Consider the following 10,372-nt stretch of genomic DNA (forward strand, 5'->3'; position numbering starts at 1 on the left):
TGGTTATTTGCACAAAGTAAGCTGCAGGGGGGAAGAGCAGCTATCGTCGATGGTGAACATACGCCAGGCGAATAACATGTTAAGCAAAGAGTGATTGCAGGATACTCGTGCAGCAAAACAGAAAGCGCTACCAGAACACAGCGTACAGACCTCACAGGAGAAGAGCCCCAAGTGTCAATTTTGCTGCCACGCTTTAGAACTAGACCAGGGATTGGCAGCCTTTCAGAAGTGGTGGGCCGAGTTTTCATTTATTCACTCTAATTTAAGGTTTCGTGTGCCGGTAATACACTTTAACGTTTCTTAGAAAGTCTCTCTCTGTAAGTCTATATTATATAACTAAACTATTGTATGTAAAGTAAACCAGGCTTTTAAAATGTTTGAGAAGCTTGATTTAAAATTAAATTAAAACGCAGATCTTATCAGTTTAGTGCAGTGGTTCTTAACCTGGGGTGCATGCACCCGCTGGGGGTGCGAGATACCCTTTCCGGGGGGGAGTGAGACGTGCGAGATTTTTTTAGAAGGTAAATCATCGAAAACACAAATTAAGCACGGGCACATAAGTGCAACTACTTTGCTTCATCAAACCTATGTGTTTATTAACATTATACATTTTTAACGATTACTGTAATATACAAAGTTTTTAAGTTTTTAAGCTAACTGTAGTGTAATTTTTGATAAGGGCTGCAGAGCACTGGGCCCAGGCCAGGAGTAGAGCCCTGGTCTGGCTGCCGGTACCCCAAGCCGGAAGGAGGGCTGAGTGGGGCCAATGGCCGGGACCCCGGCTGGCAAGGGGCCGGCGGCCAGAACCCCAGACCAGCAGCAAGGTGAGTGGGGCTGGCGGCTGGTATTCCAGGCCAGCAGTAAGCTGAGCGGAGCTGATGGCCGGGATTTTGGCTGGCAAGGGGCCGGCGGCTGGAACCCCAGACCGTCAGCGGGCTGAGCGGGGTGGCAGACAGAACCCCAGACCGGCACCGGCTCACTCGCTGCCGGTCTGGGGTTCCGCTGGCTCCTGCCAGCTGGGATCCCGGCTGCCGGCCCGGCTCAGCCCGCCACCGGTCTGGAGTTCCGTCCGCCGGCTCCTGCCAGCCGGGGTCCTGGCTGCCAGCCCCACTCAGCCCGCCGCCGGTCTGGGGTTCCATCCGCCGGCTCCTGCCAGCCGGGATCCTGGCTGCCAGCCCCACTCAGCCCACTGCCGGTCTGGGGTTCCATTTACCCAGGTTGGTGGTTTTGCCCAAATTTGTCCCCAATGATGGCCAACGTCAGCTTTTCACGGAACAGATTTTTGAATATTTTTTCATAGAGTCATGGATGTTAAGCCCAGAAGGGACCGTGAGGAGCAGTCTGACCTCCTGCGTAACACAAACCCGGGAATATCACTCAATGAGTCCTGCATCCAGCCCATGTCTTGTGGCTGAGCTACAGCGTGTATTTTCGAAAGCCATCCAATCTTGATTTAAAGCTGTCAAGGGATGGAGAAGGCACCACATCCCTTGGTTGGTAAATTGTTCTACAAGGGTAAAATTCACTCCTATGCAAGAGGCCAACATGGGGCCTTCTGCACCACTTAAGAAGTGAAAAGTAAGCAATGCTTAGACCTTCTATACAGGGCTGAATTTCGCTTTTGCAAAATCAGAGCTTTGGGCATCTGCGTTCACTCAGAAATGGCTCATTTGAACCCATAATTTTTGCCAGGCTCTTGGGCAGGAGAGAAATCTCACCCTGAATCGCCTTTTTGTTATCGTCACATAAATCCAAACGGGATACATTTTAGTTTAAAAAATATTTTAACAATCTGCTCTTACCCGGAAAGGAGAGCTGGGCCCCAGATGTTAAACAGGGCAGGAAACAGACCAGCGCAAGAATGCCCTTCATCTTGGATGGGCCGCAACCTACCTGACACCGGAGCAGCACTGAGGGTTTATATCAGTTTGCTGTATCGCTTGAGATAACGCTAGAGAAATATTAAACCGCTCTAAGTTTGGAGCTGCAGCTCAAAGCCCAGGGATAATGAACACATGGAAAGTTTGTTGGCAGAACTAGATAAAGCCAGACACAGCTGTTGCACAGCTAGATAAGCCAGGGCTAGGTGGGAGCGGGTTGGATAATATGCAAGACCAGAGAATTCAGGTATTGAAAGATAGTCAGGAGTCCAGTGCAGAACAGCTGCTGGAGTTCTCAGGATCTGAGAAGTCTCCACTAGGTGTCAGTTTCCCCACTGGTTCTATGGAGCGATGTGGGACACGCAAGGTCCTTGTGCAGTCCATGTGACAATCAAGGTCTAGACACCCCAGGGTGACAACAGGGGGTCTGAACCCCAAAGAGTAAGCGACTGTATACAGTATTACTGCAGCAGAAAAGTATATTGAGTAAGGTCTTTTATGAAAGCTGGTGACACGCTGGTGTAAATGGGGCTTCCGTTGTTTTGATTCCATAACGCTTCATTTACACTGGAGCCATGTAGAGAGCTGCCTTCCCTTCTGTCTGGGAGAAAACCTGTTTCTCCCTTTGTTTGGTCACAGACTTTAAAGCATAATATCAGTGAGTATCCTGAAGGGATTTATCCACTATGTGAATAAATTGGAGAGAGTCCAGCGAAGGGCAACAAAAATGATTAGGGGTCTAGAGCACATGACTTATGAGGAGAGGCTGAGGGAGCTGGGATTGTTTAGTCTGCAGAAGAGAAGAATGAGGGGGGATTTGATAGCTGCTTTCAACGACCTGAAAGGGGGTTCCAAAGAGGATGGCTCTAGACTGTTCTCAGTGGTAGCAGATGACAGAACGAGGAGTAATGGTCTCAAGTTGCAATGGGGGAGGTTTAGATTGGATATTAGGAAAAACTTTTTCACTAAGAGGGTGGTGAAACACTGGAATGCGTTACCTAGGGAGGTGGCAGAATCTCCTTCCTTAGAGGTTTTTAAGGTCAGGCTTGACAAAGCCCTGGCTGGGATGATTTAACTGGGAATTGGTCCTGCTTCGAGCAGGGGGTTGGACTAGATGATCTTCTGGGGTCCCTTCCAACCCTGATATTCTATGATTCTATGATCAATATCATTGTGAAATGTGTTAACACTATATGAGGAATCATGGATACTCACTGATATTATGCTTTAAAGTCTGTGACCAAACAAAGGGAGAAACAGGTTTTCTCCCAGACAGAAGGGAAGGCAGCTCTCTACATGGCTCCAGTGTAAATGAAGCGTTATGGAATCAAAACAACGGACGCCCCATTTACACACAAATCAGCAGGGGGATGGGCACAATCAGCCAAACCACACACAAGCAGTGACAGGACTCAAACTCGCGACTGCGGGCTCTGAAATCGTCGACCCCCAGCCAGCGTGCTAAAGGAGCAGCTTCCCACGTGGTAACTGGGACGTGCATTAGGCCTGGTTCTGTTGCCTGGTAGCAAGAGTCAGGCTTCCCCAGAGATCGGCTCACTCAGGCACTCTGATCTCATCAAGGAGCATCCTCATGGTGCTAGATAGGGTAGCTCCTAGGGACTGGAGGCTCCAAGGCTCCCAAATCCAGCTGTTTAGCCAGGGGGGAGGGGACATGCAAGACACGTCAAGGTGTCTCAACCGCCCTTGGGTCGGAGAAATTAAAAATAAAATCACCTCTCTCCGGGAAAACTGTGAGTTAATTCTTTTTTTGATTCCTCTTCATTTCCCATCTCTGAGCAGATGCACTTCTCCTGGATTTTATATTTATATGTAAATGGCAGCATTATCTCCCAAGTACTAACCTCAAAAGAATAATGGGGCCAGTGGGAAACCAGAAGGTCTCCGGGGCATGAGCCTGGGGGAGGGATACCCTTCCTATGAAATCTACACAGCAGCTAAATACGCAGCTTTATTTCCGGGATGGATTGGAGTATCAAATATCTGGGGTCTCAGACACAAGCGGAATATGCTAATGCCATTCTCCTTTAGGATTAGTCTGAAAGCCGTTAATCATCTCCAATTGGCAGGCAGAGGCTGGATAGACACACTTATTTCACATTTCCAGATGGAAGCGTATTTCGACGCTTAAGCGCGGTTTAGCCAAAACCCTGTGGCCATTCAGATACAGAATGGAGACCCTCCTGGTTTTCACTTTCATTGTTCCGCGACGTCTGCACGTGTTTTACTGGCAGAGAAACGGACTGTTTGGTCGTCTGAGGTCAAGGATGAAGTTGGAGATTCACTGGCCCTGCTCTGCGGTACCGGCAGATTGTGGGTGAAGGAAGCGTGGCTCGGAGCCCAAATACAGCCAGCCCCGGGACTTCTGTAATGGAGTGCTGAGCAAGTTCACCTTTCAAATGGCTGTGCCAGGCATCTCAGCATACCAGGCTCAGTCTCGACCGAGCCTGCCCGTGCTGCATTCCTGCATTACAGATAGCCAGGTTATCCAATATGTATATTGCAGTGGCTCCCGGAGGCCCCAGTCAGCACGGTCCCTGATCCATCAATATGGCACGTTGCATGCTAGCACTGGTAGCCTCCCCACACCCCTCCACTGCACTAGCGGTAGGGACAGCTGAAATCACTTCCAATTCGGTGTAACTATTTGCTTGTGCCCAGTTGTCAACATGGCTAAATTTAGATGCAAACGATCTTAACTCCACACGGTGCCTTCACATCTCTTACGCCCCCTGGAAGCTGGGGTGAGCCCAGTGCACCGCCCCCAAAGGGATCCTCACAGGGCTGGTCACTCTGGTACGGTGCACGCAGGCAAGCTGTGCCAAGCAGCTGTGGACAAACAGGGGACCAAACTGACATTTTTGATCCTACTCAGGAGAGGAATGGCAGGATCCCCGGGTGCAGGAAGGGTGAAGGATGCAGGAAGGGTGATGCTGTGTCACTTAGAAGCCAGGAAAGGAGGAAGTGTGTTGCATTCTTAAAGAGTCATTCATTAATGTAATCAACCCCGAGGCTATACCGCTCTTCAGACCCCATGCCAGCCTTGAGAGGAACTGTGTGCGTGCAAGGACTGACCCCTCTGCCTTTGGGGTAGTTCTCGTTCATTTGAAGGCACTTGATTTCCAATACACCCAACAAGGCCCCTCGTCCGGATTCAGCAGAATCCACTCAGCTGGTAAATTACCCTTCTGTCCAACAGGCAGGCGGGAACCGTAATAATTTTATCTTCAAGGGCTTGTTTAATATTTAAGTGACCAAATGCTGCTTATGTTAGACTTTCCCACTGCGGTCTCAGAGGGATTTTGCTGGATGAATGCTCTGAAATGTAAGGGGTGGGGGGGGATAGTAAGGGGAAGTAAATTAGCCCTGGTTTCCCCTTACCTCCCCCTCAGGGCCATAGGCGACGAGTCATACGGGCCCATGGTGCCCGTGCTCCACCAATATGCAGGAATATGGGCCCGGCTCCCCAAATATTTGGGCTTATATTTTCAGACCTGTCCCATCCCCGAAGCACGGGGCCTGCGTCAGTTGCCCTGGTCCATCCTATGGACAGGACAGCTCTGCTTGGACCCGTTCTGGGCACCACCAAAGATTATACAAACCTGGCACCCTTTGTTCAGGGCCCTAGACTGGGCCCAAATCGGTCTCTTCCACACCTCCTTTTCCTGCTCCTCCAACTCTTGACTCCATGCTCCCCACCCCCGCACACTACAGGAAATCTTCCTGCCATGAATGGTGGACTAGGTACGACATTCAATCCGGGACCACTTTCATAAACGAGGATCCCTGGGGACGCAGGAATAGGGAGACCAGACAGCAAGTGTGAAAAATCGGGACGGGGGTGGGGGGTAATAGGAGCCTAGATAAAAAAAAGACCCAAAAATCGGGACTGTCCCTATAAAATCAGGACATCTGGTCACCCTACGCAGGAACAGTTAGAGTTCCTGCACATTGATACTAAGAAACAGGCCATTTGCTTTGGTGATTTCCTTCAGCTTCCAACCCCAAGGGTAACATATGCTGTCTTAACACCATGTCTACTAGCTGTTTGGCACAGTTCTTCCCTGGGTGGAGAGGGAGGGGGCAGGGAACAGTTCCGGTAACCCCCAGCAAGCAGCCAGCCTTAGGATCCAACTGGTCCCGGTTTCCGGAGGACATATGCTCTGTTTCAGTAGGAAGATCCTAGCACTTGGCTCCATGGAACAGAGTTGGTAAGGAGAATTTGCATGTGCTGTGTGCTAGCAAGTCTAGACTGCGGACTCCAGTTTAACAGGATTCTGGACTGCCAAGGCCCCGTGATCCATGTGTGATGCAGCAGGGAGTGGGGAGTATGGACCTGGGAATGTTGCAGGGGAGTTTTACTGGGACTGTCTGCATTGGGGATGGGAGACTTTCCGTGAGGGAAGATACCTGAGCATGTAACATGAGAGCCCAGGAGGGGGGTTGGGGCCAGGTGACACCTTCTGCCCGGGAAACTGGACAAAGGCTGGAGGAGCAACCAGGGGGAGGGAGTGTGAGACGGCTGGAGGGGGTTTCAGTTTGGAGCTGGCTGGGGAAACGGAGGGAGCCCCAGGACTGGGGTCTAAGCTCCCTGCCCCCCAGAAGGACTTGACTGAGGGGTCCTGGTTGTACCTACAAGCTCTGTTTGGGACCGTGTTCCTGTCGTCCCATAAACCTTCCATTTTACTGGCTGGCTGAGAGTCAGAGTGAATGGCAGGAAGTGGGGGTGCAGGCAGGGCTGGCTCCAGGCACCAGCTTTCCAAGCAGGTGCTTGGGGGGGCATTCAGAACGGGGGTGGCAGTCCGTGTGCCGCGGTGGCAATTTGGCGGCAGCTCCGCCGCTGTTGCAGCAGCGGTAATTCGGTGGCGACTGCTTGGGGGGGCAAAATGGGTAGAGCCGCCCCTGGGTGCAGGGCCCTGACTCCCCCACACTCCGTGACACCATGCACACGGGAAGGGGTCCTCGTCTGTCTGGAGACCTGCCAGTCTCTTGTTATGGCTAGAAGGCTGGCGCAGGGATTGCAACGGTGCGGGCAGGAGGCTGTTTCATCACTCTTCCGGCTCTTCCATAGATTCATAGATATTAAGGTCAGAAGGGACCATTACCATCATCTAGTCTGACCTCCTGCACAACGCAGGCCACGGAATCTCACCCACCCACTCCTGCGATAAACCTCTCACCTCTGTCTGAGCTACTGCAGTCCTCAAATCATGGTTTAAAGACTTCAAGGAGCAGAGAATCCTCCAGCAAGTGACCCGTGCCCCATGCTGCAGAGGAAGGCGAAAACCCCCCAGGGCCTCTTCCAATCTGCCCTGGAGGAAAATTCCTTCCAGGAAGGGGTTGGAATGGGGGCGGGGTAGGGGTGGGAGGGGGCAGGGCCAGGGCAGGGGTGGAGCCGGGGTGGACCGGGGGCAGGGTCGAGCACCCGCCGGCACCAGGAGAAGTTGGCGCCTATGAGAATGGCCAGACTGGGTCAGACCAATGGTCCATCTAGCCCAGTATCCTGTCTTCCGACAGTGGCCAGTGCCAGGTGCTTCAGAGTGAATGAACAGAACCCGGCAATTATCAAGTGATCCATCTCCTGTCATCCAGTCCCAGCATCTAGCAGGCAGGGGCTGAGGGACACCCAGAGCATGGGTTTGCATCCTGGACCATCTTGGCTAATCACCACTGATGGACCTGTCCTCAGTGAATCAAACCTTTGCAGAGCAATGTCACTGTTGATTAAACTTTGTTTTCGGGGTAGAATTCAGCCTGGAGAAACCTAATCTTGTAACAAAAACTGGCCACACAGCTCAAAAAAAAAAAAAAAGAAAAAGAAAAGAAAGAAAAGGTTTACCTTTTGTGTTGCCCTAAGAGTGCACTGCACACCTGAGATCGAAATCATAGATGGGCTATGCAGACAAAACTACACAGGATCGTTTTAGGGGACAAGGCAAAGATGCCACATTTATTATGATAACAATTTGATCTGTAACCACTAGCTAATGCATAACACACACACACACACACACACACACACACACACACACACACACACACACACACACACACACACACACACACACACACACACACACACACACACACACACACACACACACACACACTGTTCTGCAGCTGATAGACACTTACCAGTCCTGAATGTAGCTTGAGTTTGTGGCTTGGGTTCACAGCTTGTGGTGGCTAACTGGCCAGGAAAGCTGGGCACAAGGAAGGGCTGGGTCTCTGTTGGGCGTCCACCGATGCCCTTCCACGTTGACAGCAGAATGTTACCCTCCAAAGTCTTCCATCTCACCCATCTTTTTTGTGAGAAACCAGAGTCTATAGAGTTTGCTGTGTCATGCTGCCTCTGGGTTGGGTGTGATTGATCACCTGTCAATTGCAGACATGACTTTCAGCCTGGGACCTGGCTTTGGTGTTCCTTCAATTGTACCTTTGTTCTTTTCTTTTTAGGGTGGACTCTTCTTGCTTTGTCAGGGCTGTTGTCTGCATCTTCAGCTGTTGGTGTTTACACTTTATTTCATCCGGATGGGGTGGGGCTGATTCCATCATCCCTACATACCCCATTCACACATCTAAACTACACTAATCAGATTACAGCCGGGTTTTGCAAAATGGAGCGAGCATTTTAAAATGGAGTTTGAGTTACAATATGGACAGGTGTAAGGAATGGCAAACAGTGAGCAGAAGTTACAATGTTGAAACCCTGCAAGTTTCAGTGATTTAAGCAGCAATTGGATTGAAAGTGAAACTCAATTAGCCAGTTATTGGAGTAACCGGTTTTATGAATGAATGTTGTTTCATTCATAAAATTTTGCAGATGAAGTTATATTAATAAAGTGAACAATTAAAAACAATTTCATTGATCAGTTCTACAGATGCAACTTCTTGTTTGAGACTTTGCCTGTTAAAACACGAGATGAAATATTCAGGAGTTTCTTCAGCCTCTGCTTTTGCACTTGTAACACCGGAAAGGAATGGGCAGCATGCCAAGACTTCTGGAAAGGGAAAGGTTCGTTCATTGCCAAGTAAACAGCAACCGCTTGCCACCTACGGGCAGCACACTGGGGCGGGCAGGCGCCAGGCACAAGGCCAGTCGTAATACTGAGGATGCTCATCACAAACCGGGAGAAGGGAGCAGCGAGGCACAAGGCCCAGAGGGTGGAGTAGCAGGCAGTGTTGGGGGTGGGGTTACAGATCCAATAATGGGGGCATCACTGGGGGAGGGGGGCAGTAAAAAGACCACCCCCATCCCGTTCCATCACGCCCGGGCCCCCAGCCTGCCCTGACGCCTGCATCCAACGCTCTCCGGTCGCCACCGGCCACTGGTCTACATGGACAAGTGCATAGGGCAAAGGGCTGGGGGGGGGCACCAGGGCTCAGGGGGCACCAGGGCAGAAGGCCGAGGGGTGATCCAGGGCACAGGGCAGGGGTGGATCCAGGTCTCAGCGCTGGGGGGGGGGGCACCTGGGCAGAGGGGTTCCAAGGCACAGGGCTGGGGGGCGCAGCAGGGCCGAGGGGAGATCCAGGGCACAGCGCCGGGTGGGGCAGCAGGGCAGAGGGCTGGAGAGGCACCAGGGCAGAAGGCCGGAGAGGCACCAGGGCAGAAGGCCGGGGGGGGACACCAGGGCCGGGGGGGATCGAGGGCAGAGGGCCGGAGGGTTCCAAGGCACAGGGCCGGGGGATGCACCAGGGCCAGGGGGGATCGAGGGCAAAGGGCCGGAGGGTTCCAGGGCACAGGGCCGGGGTGGGGGGGGCGCAGCAGGGCCGGGGGGGATCAAGGGCACAGGGCCAGGGAGGGCGCAGCAGGGCCGGGGGAGGGCACCAGGACACAGGGCCGGGGGGGGGCGCAGCAGGGCCGGGGGGCACCAGGGCCAGGGGGGATCGAGGGCAAAGGGCCGGAGGGTTCCAGGGCACAGGGCCGGGGGGGCGCAGCAGAGCCGGGGGCGCAGCAGGGCCGGGGGGGCACCAGGGCACAGGGCCAGGGGGGCGCAGCAGGGGCGAGGGGGGCACTAGGGCACAATCACGGGGGGGGCACCAAGGCCGGGAGGGGGGCACCAGGGCACAGGGCCGGGGGGGGCACAGCAGGGCCGGGGGGGCACCAGGGCACAGGGCCAGGGGGGCGCAGCAGGGCCGGGGGGGCACTAGGGCACAGTCACGGGGGGGGGGCACCAGGACACGGCACTGGAGGACTCTACGGCACTGGGGCGGGGAGCCCTAGGCCGGGGGCCCGAAAACACAGGGCCCCCAAGGGGAACCAGGGCACGGCCCCAGAGGAAGTTGTCCCCTCCATCCGGGTCTTTGTCCACCCGTGAGCCACTCTCATCCGGGTATTTTGGGTCGAAGCTAAAGCCCGGCCTGGAACGACCGCGCATGCGCAGCAGCAAACCGCGTTACCCTGCGCAGGCGCTCTGAGCGGGAAACGAGCTTGGCGCGGGAGGTGGGAGTGCTGCGCAGGCGCCCTGTGTGTG

This window comes from Chelonia mydas, chromosome 20 (genome assembly GCF_015237465.2).
Source record: "Chelonia mydas isolate rCheMyd1 chromosome 20, rCheMyd1.pri.v2, whole genome shotgun sequence".
NCBI classification, from domain to species: domain Eukaryota; kingdom Metazoa; phylum Chordata; order Testudines; family Cheloniidae; genus Chelonia; species Chelonia mydas.